Raw genomic sequence first — 27,045 nt, 5'->3', positions numbered from 1 at the left:
TCCTGCTTTTCTTTTGCTCTTTCCTTCTTAGAAAGAATCTCCAGCTTCTTGGGATAGTCTTACTTGGTAAGTGCTACTGGTCTTTATGGATCTGCTCTTGGTTGTTTCTCATTCTCCAGTCTCTGGGTAATTGTATCTCTGTCAGTGATTCTGCAGGCTTTTCTCATGACCTTCAAACCCACAGGTCTGATGTCTCACTGGCACCTCAAACTCAGCATGACTGAAGCAGAAGACTCGCTGTGTTATAGAGGGTGTTATGGACCAGCCTGAAAACAGTGAACATCATTCTCCGCATGGTCTTGGCCTAGAGCTCTGCCCCATGGGTGCCCCAACAGCAAAGGAGGCTGGGAAATGTCGTAGCTGGGTGCCCCGGAGTTAAAGGAAAACATCTGGGAGAACAACCAGCCAGTCTCCCTCACAGCTACCTATGAGGAGTATAAAACTCCTGGAAGGAGTGACTTCTGCAGAGTCTACAGATGAACAATCAGAACGGACTGCCCTGGAAATAGTCTTTTAGCAAAGTTTGGAACTGAAATTACTCTGAAGATTATGCAAAGAGAAGTCAGAAAGCAAGGGCAGATATGAAAATCAGGGCATCCAACATGATTTGCTTATCCATGGAGCCATCCAAGATGAACTCAGTGAAAGGGTGTGAGGTCAGTGAGGGACGTCTCCAAAGAATCCAGATGGGGCTTTTCTCTTGGCACAGAGACTTCTAGCACTCTTGCAGGAGGACACCCAGGACAGCTTAGGCAATGCTTTGGGTGTGCTTTCATTTATCACTATCCTTTTTTCCATTTCAGTTGCAAGTTTGAAAATGTTTGATGTTTTTAGATTTCTGGTCATTTTCAAAGATAGCTCAAGTGTTTTGGTTCTGTTTTTCCTCTTGATCCCTCTCCTTAATCTTCCAATCTTTATATTCTTCTGTCTTTTATTGCCAAGTGTCTTCTAGAAAGCATGGCCTCAGAAGATGAAGGAGGTGCACAGCAAACACAACCTGGGTGCCTGTCCTTCCTGTGGTCTCTTTGCTTGAGCCATTCATTATTTGGTTTCTGTGAGGCATTTGTCCCATAAGACCAAATAATGGGCTCCACAGATAGAAGGAAATTCTTAAAACATCTGTGGGTATTTCCTTGCCTGAAAAACATGGATGAAGATGAAAATGAGTCATTCTTACCAACCATCCTTCTATTTATAAAGTTGTTCAATAAAAGATGTCTTTGATCCAGCTGGCAGGTAGACTTCTACAAATACTAAATTATATTGAAAGCTCACATTTATTTGTTCTTTAAAAAAATTTAAATCCAGTATAGTTAACATACAGTGTTATATTAGTTTAAGGTGTACAACATTTCTGTATGTTACTCAGTGCTCATCATGATATGTGCACTCATAAACCTACTTTACTCGTTCCACCCACCCGCCTCTCTTCTTGTAACCATCAGTTTGTTCTCTATAGTTAAGAGTGTGTTTCTTGATTTGTCTCTTGTTTTTCCTTTATTCATCTGTTTTGTTTCTTAAATTCCACACATGAGTGAAATACAATGGTATTTTTCTTTCTCTGACTTATTTCACTTAGCATAATCCTCTGTAGCTCCATCCATGTCATCACAAATGGCCAGATCCCATTCTTTTTGATGGCTGAGTAATATTCCATTGCACACATACCACATCTTCTTTATCCAGTCGTCAGTCGATGGACACTTGGGCTGCTTCCATATCTCAGCTATTGTAAATAACTGCCTCCAAAACCATGGGGTTGCATGTATCTTTTCAAATTAGTGTTTTTGTTTTCTTTGGGTAAATACGCGGTAGTGGAATTATTGGATCACAGGGTAGTTCTATTTGTAATCTTTTGAGGACCCTCCGTACTGTTTCCCATGGTGGCTACATGTTTATTTGCTCTCAGCCAGGCTTTCTTTCCCTTCCTTTTCATCCCCGCTGTGCCAACTCCCAAATGCTCTGCCTGCTTTCTCGTGTCTTGGGAGGAACCACTTGTGAAATGATCCAGAGCTTCGTGCATCAGGCCAGACCTCCAGCAAATCCAGCTCCACCACTTACCAGCTATGTGGTTGTGGGATGTTCGTTATCATCTCTTCATCCCAGTTCCCTTACCCGTAAATGAAGAAAATGATAGGACCTGCCCTAAGAGTGGGTGTGAGGATTGAATGAGTTATTTTTTTTTAATTGAGGTGTAATTGACATACAGCATCATATTAGTTTCAGGTGTACAACATAATGATTTGACATTTGTGTACATTGTGAGATGACCACCACAGTTAACATCTGTCCCCTCACATAGTTATGCACTTTTTCTTGTGATGAGAAGTCTAAAGATCTTCTCTCTTAGCAACTTCCTGACATGTAATACAGTCTTCTTAACTATAGTCACCATAAGTACATTACATCCTCATGACTTATTTATTTTATAACTGGAAGCATGTACCTTTTGATCCTCTTTACCCATTCCTTCTACCTCCCCATCTCTTGTCTCTGGCAGCCACCAATCTGTTTTCTCTATCTCTGAGCTTTTTTTTTTTTTTAATGAATTCTTATAAAGCACTTGGGGAAGTGTCTTACTGAGTATTTTGTTTTTAGTATCATCATCATCATCATCACCCCCGTTTTAATCCATTCAGAAAGCCAGGGCTAGAGTGTTGAAGCTATCAATTTTCCTGCTACCAATCTTCAGCAACTGGATCGCCAAGCAAATAAAGTGTAAATGTCATTCAGAGCCCCTTATGACGTGGTCCTTATGATCTGGCCAGAATATCCCTTCCAGCATGTTCTCTTACTCATCAGAATCAACCGTGAGCTTGTTCTTCAGACACACCTGTTTCTTTCCTGCCTCTGCATCTTAGCACGTGGCATTCTCTTCGCCTCCAATTTCACCTTTGTAGTAGAGCTTTTACTTCTGGCATGCTGCTTTCCTCTTACCCTGAGAAGATTATGACTAAATGAATGGCTGTTTACTTGGGGCCTCTAACCAGCTCACTGCACACCTGTGTGACTGCCTGGGGAAGGGCAGTGGTAGTCAAGTGAGAAGAACAGGAAGGTGTTTGTTCTAGCTTGGGCATTCAGATGTGCTCATGGCTAATCTTTAGACTGCCATGAAATGCTAGTCTTGCATCTATAAAGTGAGCAAACAAGACATTCTCTGCCCCTCTTTTAGAGTTACTAAGAGGTCTACATGATATCGACAATGAGAAAGTTTTGTGGGAAGAATAATTAGCTCTGCAAATATGCAAAAGATCATCATTATTATAATAGACAGGGTAGAATGTACAGAGTATGCCCAAGGCTTTGATTCATTACCAGACATAATCAGTACCAGCTTGCCTATCTACTATGTACTATGCATAGTCTCATTTCATTTTTACAACCACCCTCTGAGTCGAGGATCAGGGAGGTATAGGGACTTGCCCAAGTTCCCATGGTTGGTTGTCAATGAACTCACAGACTAAGGCTATGAATTGAATTCTGATTCACCTGGCTCTGGAGCATGGGATTTTCACAGTGACCTCCTGCTTCCAGATTCCGTGAGTGATGTTAGTAGTGTGAGTGCATAGAATCTGGAGGAATATCTCCAGGGCAGAGGCTTTATGCCGTGGGCAGCCTCTGACTCATCTGAGGAAGCTTCTCCAGAATCCAATGCCCAAATGTAGCCTTAGAGATTGGATGCATTAGGTCTTGAGAAGGGCCAACAATTCTGCATTTTCAAAAGTCTCTGCAGAAGATTCAACAGTTTATCCCTGTTTAAAAACCTCCTACTCTTACATATTAATTAGTTGAGCACAAACAATGTGCCAGTCTCTGTGTTAGGCACCAGGATATAGACATGAATAAATTGACTCTTTGTCCTTAAAGATCTTGTATTTTAGAAGAGAATGGATTATGTGGAATTTGTGATGCAGAGCAATGAATGTTACTGACACTTGTGCACAGTGGTATGGGATTGTGGGAAACAAATGCCAGGTTTTACCCAGTAAGGCTCCTCAAAAGAAGTTAACATTTGAGCAGAGGCTTGAAGAGTGAGCAAGCATTTATGGGTTGGAATAAGTAGCCTGGATGGCATTTACAAAACACGTAACAGTTGGGTTCAGATTTTGCGGTTGAGGAGATTACCCTGGTGATTTTAAGAAGGATTGATTGGAGAAAGAAATCTAGACACACAGCAATTCAGCCTCTGGTTCCCAGTGACCTTGAACTTCAGTCCAGGTCAGCTGTCTCATTCACACTTGGAGCCCATTATTATTAGGAGTTATACTGCATGTGAACTTGGGTCTTCCCTTCCTGGAGATTCCCTACCTGGAGATTCTTACTTCCGGTGTCCTCCCTGGCCTTCCTCACCCCCACAGAATGACTCTTCATTCTCACCATCCCCACATCTCTCCCTGGCCCTCAGGGGATCCCAGGCCTTCCAGGTCACAATTCTCTGTCTGACCTCGCTTGGTTCATGCACAGCCCGGAACTCTTTGGTAGTCATTCGAATACACATTGGCTAACATGTCCCCTTTGCCCAAGTACAGAGAAGAGCTTATTTTGAGTACATAGGTGAATCATTTTAATAGCATTATTTTGGGGAACCCCAAATGTCTTATGTAAGAAACACAGTTGCAGGAAGATAAAGCATTAAAATGAACAGGCAATATTGTGTCAATACTGACGTATTTCAAAACATAGAGCTTGGGTGTATGTACTTGTATTGGGTTATGTAGGAGGTGTGCATGGTGGAACATATAGCCTGAATTATTTAGGAGGAGTTTGTCCAGCGCTGTACTTTATGGAGACACAGTTTATAAGCTTATGTAATTTTCTTCAGAACCATGCAATTTGGTCTTGTTCCTGCTTAGCTGACTATGAATTAAAAAGTTGAGGTGTAAATGTCATCAGACAACTGAAAAAATGATACATGAATTACTTTAAAGGTTCTTTGAATAGCAAATAGGGAGAATTTCTCCTATTTTATTTTACTGTCATGGAACCCCAGGACCAAATTAAATTAAGTGGGCCAGGCCAAATTTTCTGGCATTACAGCCAAATTTGAACTATTTTCCCAATAATTTCATTTGTTTGTTCATGATGACATACTGATTTTTAATGGATATGCTGTAGGATTGCTAACAGTCCTATTGAATGCCCCGTATGGCCCATGAGCTATGAAGTAGCTCTCTCCACCTTCTTTGTTCTCTCACGTCCACACCCCTGGTTCTCTTGTCCTTGGTACATCTTCTGTGTCCCAGGTAGCTAAACACCTTGAGGAAACTCCTGCATTAGAATTTCTTGGTTCCAACTGTTGATATTCCATGTTCCTTTTTATTTATCTTTATCTGACCCATAAGCATGTTTTGTTGGTGTGTTTATTCTAAATCTCTTCTGACCTGCCAAATCTTTAAACTTCATCTCTACTTACTCTTGGCAAATGACCTTACTTCCCACTTTTTAGAGGAAATTGATGTGGGCATCTGAATCCCCTTCCTCCTCTCCATCACAACCTTTCTCTGGATCCTTACTTCGGTTGTGCTTCCCATGCATCTCAGAGACAACACTCTGCCTCAATCCAGGGACAATATTTCCATTTGGTCTGCCCTTCCTCACTTCCTCAGGAACTCCTCTGTCATATCCTCGACAGTGGGTTCTCTCCACTGACCTTATGGAGCCTTCTTCTCACCTCCCTCAACCTTCACACATGCTCAGCTCTTCTCATCATTAGACACCTGCTTCTCTGAGAGCGTCCCTGTCATGCTGGCTGCTCAGCGCTCTCCTTCCTTCCTCATCAAACTTCTGGTATAGATAACTGCCCTTTCTCACCCCTTTGTCTTCATTCTGAGACCCACCAACGCTATTTATGTATATGTATGTCATTAGAATTAGCATGCTTTTTCTTTCATTGTTATTTATGTACATTTTCCCATCAGTCTTTAATGACTTCAGTCTGTTGTGTCTCTTCCTGAACATTTTCCATCATTAGATGACAAACTTCTTAAACTCAGATGTTATGTCTGACTCATGTTGGTGTCTTGCAATATTTACTGTGGTGGAGTATAGCCTTTCCTTAAATGTCACTTTCTCATAGTGTCTACACTGATCTTTCTACTTAAAACTCCAGCTTGCGCCCCACATCTGGCATTCCTGAATTCCCCTTGCCCTTTATTAGCTGAAATATGTTTAACTGCAAGTGAGATTGCTTTCTAAGAATGGCTTTCCAACAATTTATAAATGTGTGGCTGAGAGATTTGGGATCACACGGTCTGATCAAGGTGACTCAGGTACATGGCAGCATTAAGTAGTGATTAATAAAGAGCCCCATCAATTGTGTTGTATTTTATATACAGGACGATTTGAATAGAGTCTATGAGAAGGAAGCCTGTAGAGCAAGAAATGTTGAGAGATTCTCCACCACTAGGGGGGCAGGGTGGGGACAGAGCGGGCTGGTTGGCCCCCTGATGTATCTGGTTTGCTGGATGGGCCTGACCCTGTAAGGTAGATGGTGTGGTTGCTCCAGCTGTCTCAGACCTTGATGCCAGGCCACCAGACACAGAGAGACTGGCCAACGGCTCAGATAGATCCTGTCGTGGCAGGTGATAAGGGTTATCTTCTGCCTGAGGTCTGGGTCTCAGCGCAATTCCAGAGCTGATCACCGAAGGGCAGCTGACTCTCCTCCATGACTTCACTCTCGAGAGTCATTAGAAACCAGGTAGGTAAAATCTACAATGAGAAACGGAGCTGCCATTTTTCTCCTGTGGGAAAACATGCAGCAGAAACCAATGGTATGCAGGAAAGTGCCGGGTGCCTTCCTCTGTCTTCACCATGGCCGCTGAGGAGGATTCAGTCCTAGATACCTCCAAAGCAAGTGCACTGCTTGCTGCGCCCACATGGCAGAAATAACATCAAAGCTAAGTTCACACACTCATACTTAACTCACAGGCAGCTTCCACCACAGCACTACTGGTGGGAAGCAGTGGAATAATCCCTTGAAAAGACTTTCAAATATTTCCCCTCTTTCAGTCCATCTGTACCAGGACGTTTGCTTTCTTTTTATGCTTTATTTAACTTAGTATCAAAAATTAGCCTACGCAATGGGGTGTCGGCGGGGGTAGACACACTATCTTGAATAAATGAGCACATTGTTGGGGTGGAGGGAAGGAGAAGCCGACCATGGCTACTGAACCCCCCCAGAGAATTCAACTGTGTGCAGGAGAATTACCAAAAGGACTAACTCATGACCTCATGATACAGAGATGCCTCCTTATTTACCATGGCAAGGCCAGAGAGCCAGCTTTCCCAGCACTGATAAAACCCTGCTGAAATCCACCAGCTTGGACTAGCAGGAGGCCCCAAGTCGTCTCAATAAACAGTAATGTAAACAAGGCTTTACTGCAGCCGAGTGTTTTCATCCCAATGGAAGATGTCTTGGAGCACATGGTTCCCAGGGCAGAAGATCAGAGAGAGTGCTATAAATTACCCAGCAAGAAGAATGATAATTTTCTTGGGCTGTTTTTAATTGACAGAGCAGATGTCGACCCACACTTCATCTATCTGGGATTTCACAATTTGGTGTCACCATGTGAGACCAGCACTCCAGGGACATAATCAGCCCTCCATGGAGACACCCCACGGGAATGGGGGCGTTTGTGTGTGTTCTGCATTCAGTCTTGTCTGACATTCACCCTAAGAAGACCCCTTCCTGGACCCTGCTGTGTCTTGAACACTGAACAGACTGCTAAAATCTGAAAATCTCAATGAATCACAGGGAACCCCTCTGAGTTTCTACCACACACCTTGCTTCCTAAAGGATAATGTAAATAAAAAATAGTAACTAAAGGCTTATCATAAATTTAATTTCTCAGAATAAAATCACTTTAATCAACCCACCTTACATAAAACTACATGGATTGTTAGTTCCACTAATGGCACATTTATTCTTTATAGATCATATAAGTAGAGAAAGGTATGAATTCTTTACTGAATTAATGACAAACACACACACACACATACACACACACACACACCCATATATATATATATATATATATATATATATATATATATATATATATATATTTGCCTCTCACCCTGGGCTGTCTCCACTGTTCACTTTTGTCTTCCTGAAATAATCACTGAAACAGAACAAAATCTATTCACTGGGGGTTGTGCGGTATATGTATATGAAAATGCCTGGCCCAAGCCCTGTACTCAGAAAGCACTCCATAAGTATATGTTGCATTAAAATGACTTTGAAAATAGAATTTCTATTTGATAAGTTGTGGCACCACCTCTAAGTCCATTTTTCACCCAAGAATTGGGCAAATTTATTTTGGGGATCCTTGAATTTAACTCACCCAGGATCAAGGGATACTGAAAACGTGTCTGATGGCAAGAAACATTAGGGTAGCTGGGTGAGAATCTTAGTAAGAAAACCCATTTATCAAATTCATTTCCAGAGCAGAAACCACATTTCTTCAGCTCAGCTGTAAGATGTTCTTTGTGTGAGTTGTTTCCCCTTAACTGGGGCCACAAGCCATGGCCCTGCAGTAGTTTCTGGACCCGAGGTGACTTCTGGCGGCCAGGCCCACACCACTTCCCTCTCATGGACACGTGAGTTGTCAGCAGGGAGGCTCTGTTTCAGGAGAAGGTGAGCGGAAAACTCTCTGACATGAATCATTCTGAGCATTTGGATTTCCAAAGGAAGTTTTAGATGAGACTCTGTTGGGTATCCAAAGGGCTGGAAAAAGAAAGAAAGGGAAGGAAAGACTGATTTATGCTAAGTCTATGGAAATACTTGTGTGAAAGGCATCTCAAGTCGGATGGCTTGCTCTGGAAAGTGAATGGGCACTCCAGAGTGTGCTGGTTTTCATTTAATGAGGAAAAAAAACACCATAAGCAAACGTTCAAGGTGGCTTTGTGGCCATCAAGAAAAGGGACAAGCTAAGAAAGAAAACTGTCTGCTGGCTGTAAGGGCATGTGAGAACATCCAGTGGGATGTGGGCTACGGATGCAGATTCTGATCTGTGTTCTGCGCTGACCAGTGGCACGAGCCTGGGAGAATAATTGATCTTTCTGGCCCTCTGTTTTCTCCTGTGTTAGATGGGGTGTTGGGCCATACAGTTCCCAATATTATCCTTGTCCTTGTCCTTCTGTGAGGCCCACTGGTGAATAACAGCATGTATTGTTCGCTTGCAGTGTCCCAGGCACAGTGCTAGGAGATTACATATATTTTCTCAGGTACTCTTTGCAAGCATCCGCATGAGGTAAGAAAGTCTGTTTTCCTATTTCACAGGTGGAAACAACGTCTTGAAGGGGTGAAGTAGCTTGGTAGGCTGTGAAGACGTAGAAAATTCCAGAGACAGTGTTAACTCGGAATCAGCTTCTCTGAGGAGGGTTGAGTGAATGATTCAGGAGCTGTGCTTCTGTCCCTGTGGCATTCATAGAGGAGTAGAGGCCAGCCTGGTCCCAAACCTGTCCTAGTCTAGTGGTGGGAGATGTCAATTTCAGTGGGGTCTTCTGAGAAACTTGAAGATGTTTTCTTCTCTCATGCCCAACTGCCAGGATTCAAGAACTAAGGCGAGGTGGACCAGGGAGGGCTTCCTTGGGTCAGTGAGGACTTCTCTAGAGCCCATTGGCCCAACTGAGGGAAACCCCAGCTCTGCCGAAAAGTGACCTTGGAATCCCAGAGTCTTCGCATTATAAAGGTAAAGGGGATTTTTGCATTCAGCTGCTTTAATACAGACTCCATCTGAAACCAGTAGCCTAAAGCCAGATTCGGAGGCTGCAGGAGATTCAGGTCTCTTGGAGTTCCTCCGGGAAGTCTGATGGGAAAGCTCTGAGTGCTTTCCGGGCCGAGACTCTGGCTCCTTCACGTCTTCTAGGCTCTGGAGACACCAGGCACTGAACCCATTCTGAGGAGGGATTATGCATGAAAGCGGGGACTGGGGCCTCTCAGGGAGGCATCTGGGAAATGCACTTTGGATTCATGTCAAGCGTTAAGACCACAGGTAACTAGAAGTCCAGATGCCTTTTTTTTGCTCCTGACATAAAAATGTGGGCGTGAAAGTCTTCTTGGTATCTCAGGGTTCCGTTTCACTGCCTTGACTGAATGTTTGGGAGATTAAGTCACTTGGAAATATGTTCAAGAGAAGGATGATACTTAGAGCCCATTTATTTTTCAGGGTTAGATTATTCTGCTGGTGGGTGACCCAGGTCTTTTCCTTGCCTATTCTCATATATTACCTTTATGTTTTAGCAGCTTGGCCATTGCCCTTATGTTATTTGATGTCGTAGACTCTGGGTCTGGAGTTCTCTTTTGTCCAGCAAGAGAGCGGTTGTAGAAAGCCTAATGTGCGAGAGGAGACAAGAGCCCCCCACCCCCTCCCCAATAAGCATCCTTGCTCTGTTTTCATTAGGATCAGAAGGCTTACAGGCTTGATGGATGTGCACAAAGAGACAATCAAACTGTGAACATTAACTCATGTGTGTGAGGGAAAGGGGGTTTCAAGAATATGTGGTGTTAGAAGTTTGAGTCAATACAAAACAAATCCTTCCACCAGCAGATGGTTGCTTACAGCAGGCACGAGGTGCCCAGTCTGTTTATCTTGCCTTGCCTAGGGGGTAAAACAGACAGAGAATGCTACCTCAGGGGTCCACAAGGCACCTTTCTTTTGCTAATTAGCTCTGCTGCAGGCAACTTCGCCCTGCTGTGGTCTATGGTCCTGTTTACCTGTTTACCTATTTTGGCCCTTCTCTCCTGTGAAAGCAGCTTTCTGCTCTTGTACTAAACTGGGGAGCTTCCACTCTGAATATCTAATCCTAGTTGCCTAATCTTGGATGCTTTCATCCTGTGGCTTCCTGTTCCTTCCTGCCGTGTTAACCCATTGGTGCAAGCTCGGGGAATTCCTAAACTTAGTCTCTACAATGTGATCGTGGAGGGAAGAGAAGGGAGAAGGCCCAATCAATGAATCCTGGTCCAAAGATGGTAGGAGGAGATTTGCATCAAGTGCTGGGAGTTGTGTTAATGCAGTGGGATCTGAGGGCCACAATGGGCCACCAGCCAAATAGAGCAATATCCTTAGGGAGAGCTCCTTGCTTAGATTAGCCAGGAACAGATAAGGGTAGTGGGAATGGGGCCTAGTGTGGGGTTCAAGGGGTAAATGGGACAAGCCCAGGGGATAAGTCGCAGAGGGTGGTGTTCTGGGCCACCAGAAGAGAGCTTGGGTCCTCAGAACCTGCACACAAGGAGATGAACGCTGTAAGGAGAGGCAGGACATCGACCACCAGGGACATTGCTCTCTGGGTTCGCCTGGCCAATGGCTCCAGCAAGGCCACATGCATTGCGCTGTATTTTTCGGGAAAGCGGTTCTGGGAGGCTGATGGAAAACCCGCTGTGCTGAGGGATCTGACAGAGAACGGGGTTCCAGCCCAGATTCTATCGAGTGTTTGTGTGACCTGTGCACCCTACTGAACCCCTTTGAGCCTTGATTTTTGCCATCTGTGAAATAAAGGGGTTGAATTGGATGGGTCTTGGGATTTCTTCTGGTTCTAAATGAGGATAATTGTGAGCATTGGACTAGGAAACATTTATGATACATGTGCAGCACGAGAGGCACCTCTTCAGGGCCTGAAACCCCTGATGCGCCAGCTATATTCTGGGTGTGAAGAGGAGGAGCCCTGTTCGAGCAGAACAGCCCGTGGTCACACAGCACTGCTCATCGGCTCTACGAATTACACGGGCTGTTTACACGTCTCAGCTGACACATGGGACACAAGCCCTGAACGTCACAACACAGACAAGGAAGCAAAACAGGGGCAGGGGTGACTTGCCAAGCTGTTCTGGAATGCTCACCAGCCCGGATATTTCTGTGTCCTCAACACTTAAAAAATCTGGGTGATGGGCACATGGGTGTTTGTTCGAGTATCCTTTGTACTTTTCTGTGTGTTTGAAATAATGATGAAATTGACCTTCATTTACTTGTTGAGGAAGAACGTGGGGAGCGAGCTGACAGTTTTGGAGTCTGGTGGGCGGGCTGAACCGAGTTAAGAGTTTCTGGAACCTCAGGACTAACGGTAGCATCACCTGGCCACTTCAAATGAAGGCTGCCCTCACCTTCATTCTCTCCTCCTGGGCAACAGCGGCGAGAACCGTAGCCCCAGATGGTGAGGAGGAAGCGTGAGCACTGGGTGCTGCCCTGTCTGGATGCCCTCTCTGTGCCTCAGGTTGGGATCATCTGAATTCTCCCTGGTTCACTGGAGACAGGCTCACTTACAGACTTCCTGCGGTCCTGAAGCTTCTCAGATGGGAGGGAAACGGAGGTGATAATAGAAACGGGAAGTGAGAAAAGTCTGGGGGTCTCCTTGCCTCCTTAGGAGCTGTAAGTGATCCCTTTCCCAGAGCACAAATACTTAGGGCAGACACAATAGCGTGATGACAATGAGCATTCCAAGCCACATACGGAAATGGAATTTATGTATTTTCGGTGTCTGTTGAAGGCCTTGGGGGTTACGGGGCGGGGCTGGGAGATCACTCTCCTACAACAGAGAGGCCCTTCGCTCCCATCCATCCCAGGACTGGATGCTTGAGCATCCTCGTGGAACTTGGCAGCTGTACTGAACACCAAAGATGACAAATATATCTAAAAAAGATAAGCAGTGACTTTAACTGCTAAGAATAGACCCACAGTCACTACTGCCTGCAGACCTCCCAGCTTGACATAAGTCCATTTCTTGACAATTCTGCTCCCTTTTCCACAGATGTAATAAGAATCTTCGAGATGTTCACCTAGGTTAACCCTCCTTTCATTTCCTTTAAACAAAGACGGCAATATGAGAAAGCAAGTTTTCTTTTCCTTTCCCTTACGTGCTGATATTAGAGAAAGTTGGCAGTTCTAGGAACCGAAGTATGCGTTGAAGCAGATGTCGCTAAGGCCGTGCTGGCACAATAAGTCTTAAGTGGAGACTTTATATTGCCAAACTTTATTTTATATATTCATCTTACAAAATGTTTCCTTACATTATTCATACTATTACTTAACTTCTTCTTTGGCTGTGTTGTTCCAAAGCTAAACTTTGGACTCTGTGGGACCTTAATGAAACGCTTAATTATTTCAAGATGATATTAGGGTTTAAATGCTTCTTTCTTAAGTCCTGAAAATTGACATGCTACTCTCTTAAGGAGATTCAGGTAAAAAAATACCTCCCCCAAGCCAACTCTCCATCCTTTCCAGCTTAGCCAAACGACTTCTCTCACTGCCTTAAATCCATGGATGCAGGGAAAAAGAAATTGTATTTTTAGGAAGCTATTAAATATTAATTATTTCTAATGTGTGTATTAGAGATGTACTGTTCCAGATGGGCTTTGAGATCATACAAGCTTGGATTTGAATGCCAACTTGAGCTTGTGTTATGACCTTGGGAAAGTTTCCTAGGCACTCAGAGCCTCAGGTTTCTCAAATGGGAATATTGATATAAACCACTCTGATTAGCTGTATTAGATGAGAAAATGTACTATGGGCAAAAAAATGTACTATGTGGAGATACTCAATGGTCGATGAAAGTGAGATCTTCCCATTTCCTTGCCCTGGTGTAGCTCACACAACCTCATCTTCTTACGGAGAGGTTCCAAATGCACAGAGGGGAGATTAAGGCTGGGAAGTTCTCTGAGAAGGGGCAGACAGGCAAAGAGAGGAAGGCAGAGGGACATACTAGAAAGGGGGTATCATTTCAGCAATAGGGGGATGAGAGCCACCGGGCCCACCTGAGCTGGCCTGTCCTTGGACACCTTGGCCCTGAGTGGGAACTTCAGGAGGATGGGGGAAGAGCATGTAAGTCATAGATGGGCCCTGTTCTTGGTGAGAGATGACAGACACTGCTTAGGAGGTTTAGAAGGAAGGTGGGACTCGGGACAGACACTCTGTTTAGGAGTAGAGTTTGCCTAATTGGTTAGAGTTTTCTTATTTGTGAGTGTGGGGGAGGAGGTCAGGGTGTGTTTTCACCGTCCTAACAGCTGCACAGTATTCTAAAACGATTTTGTTTGTGAATAATCAACTGGTGGTGTTAGTAACCCGGAGGGCACCAGGTTAACTCAAAAGTTGGTTGGTTGGTGCCTGAGGGGCTTGATAAATGTGAAAAATCATGCAACGTGGAGGTTTTTGTTGTTATTTTTTGTTTTTGAAGAAGACATAAGGAGCTTTGCTGCAGCTGATACGCGGGTCTAAACTATTTTGGACAAAAATGCTGGCCAGTGATTCCAGGCAGTTCAAGTGTGTTTTCTGAAGGTCGTGAGCCCTGACACCCTGTGAAGGTACCATGTGATGAGAGGGTCTGAGCGTGGCCGGGGACTCATTTTCAAGTTTTCCCTCTCGCTAATCTCAGCAAGGATTTCTGTCTGGCCTGTGACTGTTTGGGAGTTTGGTCATGAGATATTGACTCATTTATTCCCCCTTCAGGCAGCTTTGTTCATAGCAGATGGTATTTCAGGTGCTGAGATGGGCAGGGGACAAGTCCCCAGCAGAGGCACGAAGGAAAGGACCTGAATGTGCCCGGGACTGTGGACCACACCCCCCCCCCCCCCCCCCTTCATCACACATGGAAAATGGGCAGGGATGAATGGCGGTTGGGGGTGGCCAGCAATCTCACCCAGCATCAGAAGGATGTGGGCCTCTTGTAAAAGGAAGGGTGTTTCCATTTGGGGGTCAGCTTAGGGTTGAATTGAGTCAGTTTGTAATATATGCCATAAAACATGCTAGAAATTATTTCGACCTGAGGCTAGACTCTGTGGCCTTGAATTCTCTTCAACTGCTGGAATTGGTGGCATCTCCCCAAGTGGACTCATTAAGGGTAATCTGTATCACTACATTTCCCCCAATTTAAAGAGCACGATGCAAGGCTGTAGGGTTTCTTATGTCAGGTTGAGTTTGGTTTGGATTAGGTTTGTCTTGGGTCAACAGAGAACCGCCCCCATCCCACCCCCCACCATAGAACTTTAAATAAAGCAGAAGTTTTTATATCTCATGTAAATGAAGTCTGGATGTTGGCACTCCTGTGCTGGTTTGGTGGCCCTGTGTTGTCAGCAATCCTATCTATCACCTTCTGTATTGTTGTTTTACCATACGTGGTTGTCATATCCAAGGTGACTTCATGGTCCGATATCACCAGCTCCAGCCACCAACTCTTTTTTTCCAAATGGCGGGAAGGAGGAAGGAGAATGGCTAGCCCCTTCCTACTAATGACACTTTCCAGGAGTCACACACAATATTCTACCCATATTTCATTGACTAAAACTTAGTCGCATGCCCACCTCCAGCTGCTGGAGCAGCCAGAGAATCAATGATCCCAACGAAAACTTGGGGTTCTTCTCGGGAAGAAGAGGCTAATGGCTACTGGAAGGCCCTTCTCAGTCTCTGTTGTATGTGTCTGATCATGCAGCTAGGGCTGACATTAGCTCAAGGTCTTAAAATTAATCGGAGAATTTTCTGGAAATGTTATAAGTATCTTCTGGTTGGAGATTGGAGGCTCATATATCCCAAAGACACGAATACTAGCAAATTGGTAAAACAGAGGTCTGTTTTAGTTCCATGGCAAAGCTGGTTTAACTTGGTTTAAGTTGAAACGTGTCCCTTTGTTATACATATAGTTTTACAAAATTACTATTCCCCAAAGAATCTCCTATCTGCATTGATTATTAATATGTTTATTAAATTTGCTCATTTTATACTATCTGCAAAGATGTGTACTAAGTACTGTGGAGAATAGAAAACTTCCTCTTCCTTACAGCACAGTAGAACAATAAAGATTATTTCCTGCAAACTTGAAAAGCACACAACAGAAGCATGAGTGAGAATCTAATGGTCAAATTACTAGTTGACAATGCTAGACAGAGGTGTTCTCCTATGCCTGACCTTTAACTGGCACATGTTGTGCACACAAAGATTAGCTCTGACTGTGCTCAAGGCTCTGACTAGGGTTTGGTTATTGTTCATACTTTTTCAAAGAAGAAGAGAATAACTCTCACTATTTTCTATAACAAGCTGATTCAGAATCAGACCTAACAACTACTTTCCATGATACATTTCAGAGACAGCGTTTTCAGTTGTGAGTCTGATCATCTCCCTGAAATCAATCCATTTGCACAGGGCATACTTGTAGAGGGCCCTGAGGAAAGTGAGGGAGGAGTCTGTGGGGGAGAGGGTCTGACTTCTTGTTCATATGAAGGAGTCGGAAGGATCATGTTTCCACACTCGAAAGGGTGAGAGCAAATCAAAAGCAGTGCAGAACAGATTTGCAAAGGAAATGGGGTAGGTAGGTACTTTAAGGCCAACAAAGAAAGAGATATAATTGGAATACAAGCAGAAAAAGGCAGCCAGTTGCAGGCACTGAGAAGGAATTATGTGACAGCCATAATGTCCCGTATCTGTACCCACAGAGTTTACCATCATCACATGGCAAGATGCTGAGTCTCTCCCATCCCATCCATGGGATCTCCTCAAGCAAATCAATGTGTGAAATTATGCGAATTTATGTGACTTTTGACTCATAAGTCAAAAGTGAAATTATGAAATTTTTGACTTTTAAGATGTGGCAGCTGTAGGCTATGTCCTTTTATGGGGGCTGAAGTGGAGTCCAAAGACATGTTCAGGGACCATGCTTTGTCATTTTCCTTGATAGTGTCCATGATTCTGATGTTGAGTGAGACAAACTAGGTATGGCTGCATGAGTCTTGGTAATGTATCTTTTTTTACTACTTATTGCTGAGATTTTTTCATCACAATTTACTTTCTACAAAGCAACATTAGCATTTTTTTGGGTCTAAAACTAGAGATAACAATGAGGCTGGTGAGTTGGTAACAACCTTATTTTCTGAAGAGAGAAATGGAGGCACTGGGCTATTTGTGCAACAAGCATTACGACCTGGCACATCTGGATGTTCAGCCCTCTACATATTTCATTGCTAAATTTGCCTGTAGAGAAGATTTATCCCTGTAGCGGATATACCATGGAAAGTTTCATTTTTATTTATTTATTTATTGGAAAGTTCCATTTTTACAGGAACACGAAATTCTTAGTTCTTGCCAAGTAATATGGACCTATTTAAAACATGAAAGTAGTTCCATGATAAATAGGAAGTTCTGTGTTTTTTTTGTTTTTTTTTTTTTTTTGAGAAGAGTGTCCTATTTTAGATATATTGGTTGGGAAACCTACCTTTCCAATTGGGTCTTTGGCTCTTTGTCAGCAAAGTGATGAGTGAAAGTCCAGGGGCTATGATAAGATTAGAGTTGATGGTTCCCAGCACAGAGTTCTTTAAACTGCCTCATACTTGTTTGGAAGATGGTGGGCCTGGCAATTATTGTCCTTGTAAAAGACTACACAATGCACTTGGGTGAATGCTTTGCAAGAAATGAATGTTTGATGCAGCAGAAGTTGTCTGGAGTGAGCTGTGTAACCACCAACTGCATTCAAGCGTGCACAGCCCAGGGTAAGGTTACTTTTACTGAATTGGATGTGGTTTGGTCCATGAGTGGGTGCTGAGGATGATGTGTTTTTTCTGGAAATGATGGAGCTCATCTGCCTCTGATAAGGCAGGGTAGGTACTGCAGCCATGGAAAGTATTTTGGATTTTTGTCTCTCCTGATACTTGGCTGGATCAGCAATAAACACTATACAAAAAGAAGCCACTGATCCTTTCTTCAAACCTCCTTTTCTGTATCTCCCTGCGACTGCCATAACAAACGTGCGGGCCCATTACTACAGATCAGTGCCCACAACAAATTTCCATTTCTTTGCCTCTTCTGCAGCCTTATTTTTTTTTATATCTGCTCTGAGAGGTTTTGCCTCACTTCCTTCTTTTTGAGCGAATCAGGAGAGGGTTTTGTTATTTTGATTGTGGTCATTCATTCTTTTTTTTTTAATGTTTATTTTTGAGACAGAGAGAGAGTGAACGGGGGAGGAACAGAGAGACAGGGAGACACAGAATCAGAAGGAGGCTCCAGGCTCCAAGCACAGAGCCTGACGTGGGGCTCGAACTCATAAACCGCAAGATCGTGACCTGAGCTCAAGTCGGACGCTTGGCTGACTGAGCCACCCAGGCACCCCTAGGTTTATTTATTTTTGTGAGAAGGAGCACAAGCAGGAGAGGGGCGGAGAGAGAGGGGAACAGAGGATCTGAAGCAAGCTCCCCGCTGACAGCAGTGAGCCTGATGCGGGGCTTGAACCCAAGAACCGTGAGATCATGGTCTGAACCCAAGAACCGTGAGATCATGGTCTGAACCGAAGTGGGTTGCTCAGCTGACTGATCTACCCTGGCGCCCTTGATCTTCTTTTTAACAGCAAAAAATAAACTTGACTCTAATCCTACCCTTCTCTTATACCTGTCGTAACCTGTGGTTTACCTTTTCCTCAACCCTCTGAGCAAGGGCAGAAGCAGCTCCCTGGAGGCGGGTGAAGCCAGAGTCAGCGTTAAGAGAGAGCGGGAGGAGAGGGTGGGGCATAAACCAGATGTTGCCATTTATGCGAAAAATTGCTTCTCCAGGGCAAGCAGCCCCTGGGCTCACTTCAGAAGTGATTGAAATGGAGAGGAGGTGATGCGGGGGACCCTCGAAAGGGGACATAGGGTGGAGTTATTAAAAACATCAAACTTCAGTTATAAGATGAACAAATTCTGGGTTCCAAGAGACAGCACGGTGACCACAGTTGATAATGCTGTACTGTGCCCTTGAAAGTTGCTTAGAGGGTAGATTTTAAGTGTCCTCGCACACACAGAATGGTAACTATGTGAGGTGATAGGTGTGTTAACTTGATTGTGGTAACCATTTCACAAAGCACGTGCATGTTAAATCAAGTTGTACACCTTGAAAATATACAACTATATTTGCCAATCATCTCTCAGTAAAGCGGGGCGGAAAAATAAGAACATCGAGTTCTAGAGTCAGGTTACTTGGATTCAGATCCCGATTTTACTTCTTTCTAGGGAAGTCACCACAGACTACTCCCTGAGGATCGGCTTCCTCATCTATAAAATGGGAATCCCAACAGACCTTGCTTATTGTGGGGAGGATTAGGTTATCAATGCCAGGGTCAGGGAGTAAGCGCTCAATATGCATTAGTGTTAGTGTTGTGAGAGGGTTGGGCAATGCCTTCCCAGAGCCTCAAGGCTTCCTTTCCCATCTCTCGGCCTTTTGTTACGAGGAGTCCTACTTCTATTGGAATCCTGGGGACCCTTTGCACATTTAATTCCAATTCCAGACCAGCCAAGTTTGATGATTTATTCTTCTTTGTCTGGCAGACGAGGCTGTCTTCCCAGCCATTTTTACCTTGAGTCCTGCATTGATTTATAGCCACCCTTGCAATGGGCCAAGTGTGCTCTGAAAGTAATATGTTGCAGCTACTGTTATAGCCCATATTATAAACATATAAAGAGAATTCTTTCCTTTTCTTTTTTAAAGTTTATTTATTTATTTTGAGAGAGAGAGAGAGGGAGAGAGAATCTCAAGCAGTCTCTGCACTGTCAACTCGGGGCCTGATGCGGAGCTCAAACTCAAACCATGAGATCATGACCTGAGCTGAAATTAAGAGTAGGACGCTTAGCTGACTGAGCCACCCAGGCGCCCCCAGAGAATTATTGTCTGATGATGCATGGGCCTCACCAGCCTGTGTGCCAGCCCGATGCTATATGAGTTCTGATCCTGAGCAGCACTGCTGTACTCCTTGAATTCCATGGATTAGCTCACCTGCCCCTCTAGCCTCTGTGCTCCCACTGAACTTCCCTGCGGCCTCTCGTTCACCTGGGGTCATAGTCCTGACTGTGTCCCCAGTCACACCACTCTATGGGTCAGGCTCAGAATCAGCCCGCTGTTCAGTCAACTCCCTTGACACATGGGAGGTCATTCACGAGGGTGCGCACGGATGCAGGGAGGCCATGACCTCAGGTCACGATCCCAGCAAGGCAGGTGGCTCATGATGGAAGATTTAGAGCTGGCACAGTAGGTCACCGACTCTCTTCCTTTCTGTCTTCTGGTCTTTGTCTTGTGTTGCACTGTTTCTTTGGCAACTAAGCTATATGTGGCAATTTTTCCAGAAGTGCTTCTCCTCTGTCTCTTTCACAGAAATATTCAGAGAGCTCCCTAGTTGGCCGTTCACCAGCCTCCCTGTAGGCTTTAAGCACGAGTATAGTACCCGGCTAACCACTCACGGAGCAAAGAGACAGGGTACACCGACACAGTCACAAACATGCAAGTTTCATGGTGAAGCCTCATGAAGACGAGCGTCTAAATCAACGTGGGACATTGGCTGTCACTCAGCTCCGAATCTGTGTCTTTCAGACTTGAAGCTGCATCTGTCACCTGTGTTCCTGCGGCAGGTGCCCTCTCTCCACAGTGCTGGGACTTTGCCACGGTGTGAACAGAGCCCCTTCGGAGCATACATCAGAGCCCTTGTATGAGCTACAAGGTACATACCTAGTCTGAGATGCAGAAGTACCCATGAATTTACCAAACCACACTTATAAAATGAAAACTCTATTGAAAAAACCCAAACATTAAAGAGTGGTGAAGATAATCTTATGGAGCAAGCTTTTAGAAGAGATTAACTTCTAACTCTATCAGCTTCTGTGCGTCTCTCACTAAAACACAGTAAATATCTAGAATAACCAAATCCAAAATGGATCTACCATGTAGTCTCAGAGCAAAAATTCAATTGATCTTAGTCTATAGCTCTATAGTCTATTTCATCTTACTATATCTATACTTATAGTCTATCAATCTGCTGGGAGCTACAAGTACCAGTGACTCCTGTCCCCTAACTCAATTATAGGAGGTTTACTCCCTATGCTTAGATTAGTCAAACTAATTTGAATCAGCATCTTTAACAGGTCACCTACAAGGTCCAGCCCATTCTACCTCTCTCTTTTGTTCTCTTTGGGAAGTAAAAAGAGCCGGCTGGTCATTAGCTACTTCTTTATGCTAAGTTCCTGTGTTATTTTCCGAAGCAGGAAGAAAGTGGTTTTCCACTTTATTCTTAAACTGAAGGGAGCATCTCACCTTGGCATTTCCCTCATAGTTATTGGTGGGCTGAATGACAGGGAGTCCTTGTATCCTCTGAAGCAGAACCCCACATTTCAAGTGTATATAGGAAATGTGTATTTTCCTGGAAAGACGGTCTGGAGGTTTCATGAGGAATTCACAGGCATCTGTAACCTCCTTTCCCCTCCAAAGGTTAAGTTTCTGGGAAGTGCAGCTGGTGACACACATGTGTAAACCATTGTCATCAGTTTCTAGCAACTAACAGCGCTCATCTGCAAGCTTTATAAACTTGCACAGTCTTCCAGAAATTATTTCTGAAGGTAACTTGAGCCTCTTCCTAGAGATTATTTTGAAGACTGTTTAGGGAATTTTTAAACAGAGTTATGCTAGTTTAATAATACCACGAAGGCCAGCTGATTCTCTAAACCGAAATTTTAAATAGAATATTTCATTTGTAAGTTTTGTTCATCATAGATAATTGAGGAAATATAGAAAAACATAAAGATGAAAAAGTTCACCTGTTACTGTACCACTCATAAACACCCTACGAGGAAATTTTGTCGTATTGCTTTCAGATCGATTTATAAATTTACGTATCTCAAGATACGTTGGGATTGTCCTAGAAAGCACAAACAAATATATCATGAACTTTTCACCTTTTAAATCTTTTATGATGTTATTTTAGCAGTTGAATAGTTATTATGGTATGTATACGATAGATGTATTTAACCAATGACCTATTATCTAATTGTCGGATGCTATTTTCTCCATTTACATAATTAAATGGACACCTACCAGAATAAACTTGCAAACAACTACTTGCTAACACTTACTATTTTTTAGCTAAACGAAGGACCTATATTACTTTGATTATTTCTGAACACAATTTGTGATTTGGTATTATTTGCCCATTTAATGGATCAGAAGATCCATTAGGCTCAGGGATATCCAATGTCACAGAACCATTAAATAAAAGGAATAGAAATTATAAATGAGGTTTTTCATGAAATCCTACAAATGGAAGTTTGGGGTCAAGAATATTAATATTTTTAAGCCTTTTGAAACATATTACCAGATTGCTCTCCAGATGTCGCTACTGGCTTCATCAATTTCTTTAGAAAGTGAAGAACAAGTTGGTATCCTTAATACTTATTCTTTGAATACTGTAAAAGAGCACTTTAAGGCATTAAGTTCATTTATTGATATACTCACATCATAGATTTTTCTTAAAAACATTGTGGGATGGTCACGATATTTCTCAACCCTTTTTACCCTTCTATTCTTTATCTTTTCTTGGTAGGATATAGTTTCCATCTCCTTTCATTTTTTTCCCTCCTTCTTGATGCTTTTCAGCTCAGTTTTTTACAAATGCAAAGATCTAAGATAGATCTAATACTGTAGGGATTATGAGATCAACACAGATGGCAATAGAAAACAAAATTTTCTGGCTTTTGAAAGCAGCCAATTTCTTCATAGTTGCATTTTTTGGTGCAGAGCTATACCTGTTGAGTCCTTTTCCTTTGTGCAAATGTGGTGCTACTTTTTTTTTTAACATAATTCCTGGTGAACTTTGTCTTTTTTCCCCCTTTGAACCATTGTCCAACTCATCCAAGTGACTGAATTCTGCATCTCTCTTCCAAGATGTTAGCTCCCCTGTGTCACACGGCAACATCCACCAAGCTAGATGGGTGGATCCTTCACTCCTTCTTCCAGGTCAATGACAAAGAAATGAAACAATGCTAATTGTGGGGCTGGCCCCTGGCAGGCACTGCTGACCATGTTCTCTGGGGAGTGATCTGGGGAGTGTGTGGATAACTCAGCTTTGGATGCAGAGGTATATGGTTATCAGCCAACTGCAGCCCCATGAAACATACCACCAGCAAAATCAGATGCTTATTTCCAGGAGTATGAGAACCAGAGTTGGAGTAGTAGTTCTCTCCTGGAAGAAGAAGAGCTCTCCTTGAAGAAATAGTGAGTGTCTTAGTCCATTCGGGTAACCCAGATCCTTACTGTCCCTGAGCTCTGTCCATCAACTGAAGAGGTTAGGAGGCTTTACTCTAAAGCTCTACTTGGTTCTGGAACTGCCCAGCTCCCATTGAAAACTGACCTAGTTTGCCAAAGAAGACATATAATGGCGAACAGGCACATGAAAAGGTGCTCAGCATCACTAATCATCAGGAGACACAAATCAAAACCACAGTGATATATCACCTTTAACAGTACACCAGCTGGTCTAAAGGGTTAATTTGTTTCAGGTAACACTCTCCTTGCTTGCTGATCTAAGGCCCTGGATCTAATTTACTTTCTTTGAGATTTGCAGACCCCAGGCCTTGGAGAATGGAGGACCAGAACATTCCCAGGCCACAGAGTCCAGCAGGTCTATTTGAAGTCACCTCAGCTTCTGAGTAACCTAGCAATCTGTTAGCATAATGTTTTTGTTTTTTAGGGTCACAACAAATGACTTTACTGACCCCACTTTGTGCATCTGTAGACCTTGCCCTCCTTTGCAGAAAGAACAGAGTACTCTTGCACAACCTCTGGTACCAAGGAACCAGACCTTGCACAACATCCCTCTCCCCCGAGCACCAAGGAACTAGAACGTCTTGCACAACAACCAAGCACTGAGATAACTCTGTAGCTGGCACCATCGATTGTGCACGCAGTCAAGAAATGTCACAAACTACTGCACTCCCTTAACTGATTAAACCCCTTTAAAAATCTCTGGGCCAGGCAGAAAACTTGGAACTGGCCTTTGGACAAGAGTCCACTTTCTCCCCAGGTGGCTGGCCTCCTGAATAAAGCTCATATTCCTTTCCAATCAAAACTTATCCCTTGAATGTGGAGAAACAGGAACCCTCTTGCACTGTTGGTGGGAATGCAAACTGGTGCAGCCACTCTGGAAAACAGTGTGGAGGTTCCTCAGAAAATTAAAAATAGACCTACCCTATGACCCAGCAATAGCACTGCTAGGAATTTACCCAAGGGATACAGGAGTACTGATGCATAGGGGCACTTGTACCCCAATGTTTATAGCAGCACTCTCAACAATAGCCAAATTATGGAAAGAGCCTAAATGTCCATCAACTGATGAATGGATAAAGAAATTGTGGTTTATATACACAATGGAGTACTACGTGGCAATGAGAAAGAATGAAATATGGCCCTTTGTAGCAATGTGGATGGAACTGGAGAGTGTGATGCTAAGTGAAATAAGCCATACAGAGAAAGACAGATACCGTATGTTTTCACTCTTATGTGGATCTTGAGAAACTTAACAGAAGACCATGGGGGAGGGGAAGGAAAAAAAAAAGAGGTTAGAGTGGGAGAGAGCCAAAGCATAAGAGACTCTTAAAAACTGCGAACAAACAGAGGGTTGACAGGGGGTGGGAGGGAGGAGAGGGTGGGTGATGGGTATTGAGGAGGGCACCTTTTGGGATGAGCACTGGGTGTTGTATGGAAACCAATTTGACAATAAATTTCATATTTTGAAAAAAATTAAAAAAAAATAAAACTTTCTACCAGAAAAAAAAAAAAAACTTATCCCTGAGTATCGACCTTTTGAATGATGGGCAGCTGAACATAGGTTCAGTAACAACCTGACTTCTGTTAGGATGGCTGTTATTTAAAAAAAAACATGGATGTTAAGTGTTGACAGGGACATGGAAAAATTAGAACTCTCACACACTGTTTTAATTAATTAATTAATTTTAATTTACATCCAAGTTAGTTAGCATATAGTGCAATAATGATTTCAGGAGTAGAATCCAGCTATTCATCCCCTACATATAACACCCAGTGCTCATCCCAACAAGTACCCTCCAAAATGTCCCTTGCGCATTTAGCCCATCCCACCACCCAAACCCCTCCAGCAAGCCTCAGTTTGTTCTCTGTATTTAAGAGTCTGTTATGTTTTTTCCTCCTCCCTGTTTTTGTATTATTTTTGCTTTTTATATTATTTCCCTTTCTTTAGGTTCATCTGTTTTGTATCTTAAATTCCACATATGGGTGAAGTCAGATGGTATTTATTTTTCTCTGACTAATTTTGCTTAGCATAATACACTGTAGTTCCATCCACATTGTTGCTAATGGCCAAGATTTCATTCTTTTTGATTTCCTCGTAATACTCCATTGTGTGTGTGTGTGTGTGTGTGTGTGTGTGTGTACCACATCTTCTTTATCCATTCACCTGTTGATGGACATTTGGGCTCTTTCCATACTTTGGCTATTGTCCATAGCACTGCTATAAACATTGGGGTGCACATGTCCCTTCAAAACAGCATACCTGTATCCCTTGGATAAATACCTAGTAGTGCAATTGCTGGGTCGTAAGATAGTTCTATTTTTAATTTTTGGAGGAACCTCCATACTGTTTTCCAGAGTGGGGGCACCAGTTTGTATTCCCACCAGCAGTGCGAAAGAGATCCTCTTTCTCTGCATCCTCGCCAACATCTGCTGTTGCCTGAGTTGTTAATGTTAGCTATTCTGACAGGTGTGAGGTGGTATCTCATTGTAGTTTTGATTTGTATTTCCCTGATGATGAGTGATGTTGAGCATCTTTTCATGTGTCTGCTGGCCATCTAGATGTCTTCTTTGGGGAAGTGTCTATTCATGTCTTTTGCCCATTTCTTCACAGGATTGTTTGTTTTTTGGGTGTTGAGTTTGATAAGTTCTTTATAGATTTTGAATACTATCCCTTTATCTGAGATGTCATTTGCAAAATCTTCTCCCATTACATTGGTTGCCTTTTAATTTTGCTGATTGTTTCCCTAGCCATGCAAAAGCTTTTTATCTTGATGAGTTCCCAATAGTTCATTTTGGCTTTTGTTTCTGGAGAACATGTTGGAGTAAGAAGTTGCTGCAGCGGAGGGCAAAGAGGTTTTTGCCTGCTTTCTCCTCTAGGATTTTGATGGTTTCCTGTCTTATGTTTAGGTCTTTCATCCATTTTGGGTTTATTTTTGTGTATGGTGTAAGAAAGTGGTCCAGGTTCATTCTTCTGCATGTTGCTGTACAGTTTTCCCAACACCATTTACTGAGGAGACTGTCTTTATATATTGGATATTCTTTCCTGCTTTGTCAAAGATTAGTTGGTCATCTGTTTGTGGGTCCATTTCTGGGTTCTCTATTCTGTTCCATTGATCTATGTGTCTGTTTTTGTGCCAGTACCATACTGTCTTGATGATTACAACTTTGTAATACATCTTGAAGTCCAGAATTGTGATTCCTCCAGGTTTGGTTTTCTTTTTCAGGACTGCTTTGGCTATTTGGGGTCTTTTCTGGTTCCATACAAATTTTTGGATTGTTTGTTCTAGCTCTGTGAAGAATGCTGGTGTTATTTTGATAGGGATTGCATTGGAAATGTAAATTGCTTTGGGTAGTATCGACATTTTGGCAATATTTGTTCTTCCTATCCAGGAGCATGGAATATTTTTCCATTTTTTTGTGTCTTCTTCAATTTCTTTCATAAGTGTTCTGTTATTTTCAGTGTATAGATTTTTCACCTCTTGGGTTAGGTTTACTGTTAGGTATTTTATGGTTTTTGGTGCAATTGTAAATGGGATCGATTCCTTGATTTCTCTGCTGCTTCATTATCGGTGTATAGAAATGCAACAGATTTCTGTACATTGATTTTATATCCTGTGACTTTCCTGAATTCATGGATTGGTTCTAACATTTTTTTTGTGGAACCTTTGGGTTTTCCATATCTTTTATCACGTCATCTATGAAGAGTGAATGTTTGACTTCCTCCTTGCTGATTTGGATGCCTTTTATTTCTTTGTGTTTTCTGATTGCTGAAGCTAAGACTTCCAATACTATGTTGAAAAACTGTGGCAAGAGTGGACATCTCTGTCACGTTCCTGACCGTAGGGAGAAAGCTCTCACTTTTCCCCTGTTGATATTAGCAGTGGGTCTTTCATATATGGCTTTTATGATCTTGATGTATGATCTTTCTATCCCTACTTTCTTAAGAGTTTTTATCAAGAAAGGATGCTGTATTTTGTCAAGTGCTTTCTTTACATCTATTGGGAGAATCATGTGGTTC

At 43.0% G+C, this 27,045-nt stretch overlaps 1 long non-coding RNA gene across 4 annotated transcripts in view; it reads left to right on the top strand.

Annotated features, from left to right (window-relative positions):
• LOC102901343 overlaps positions 1-27,045 on the top strand; it is a 181,900-nt gene that overhangs the window by 84,712 nt on the left and 70,143 nt on the right. For 2 of the 4 annotated variants that reach the window (XR_006598462.1, XR_006598463.1), the window contains exon 3: positions 20,307-20,433. The exons of the other annotated variants lie outside the window; for them this stretch is intronic. This is a non-coding gene — a long non-coding RNA (uncharacterized LOC102901343). The remainder of the gene's footprint in view (positions 1-20,306; positions 20,434-27,045) is intronic. 4 annotated transcript variants of the gene reach the window in all.

The sequence above is a fragment of the Felis catus genome, chromosome B2, assembly GCF_018350175.1.
Source record: "Felis catus isolate Fca126 chromosome B2, F.catus_Fca126_mat1.0, whole genome shotgun sequence".
Lineage (NCBI taxonomy): Eukaryota > Metazoa > Chordata > Mammalia > Carnivora > Felidae > Felis > Felis catus.
This window is presented reverse-complemented; position numbering and strand designations above follow the sequence as displayed.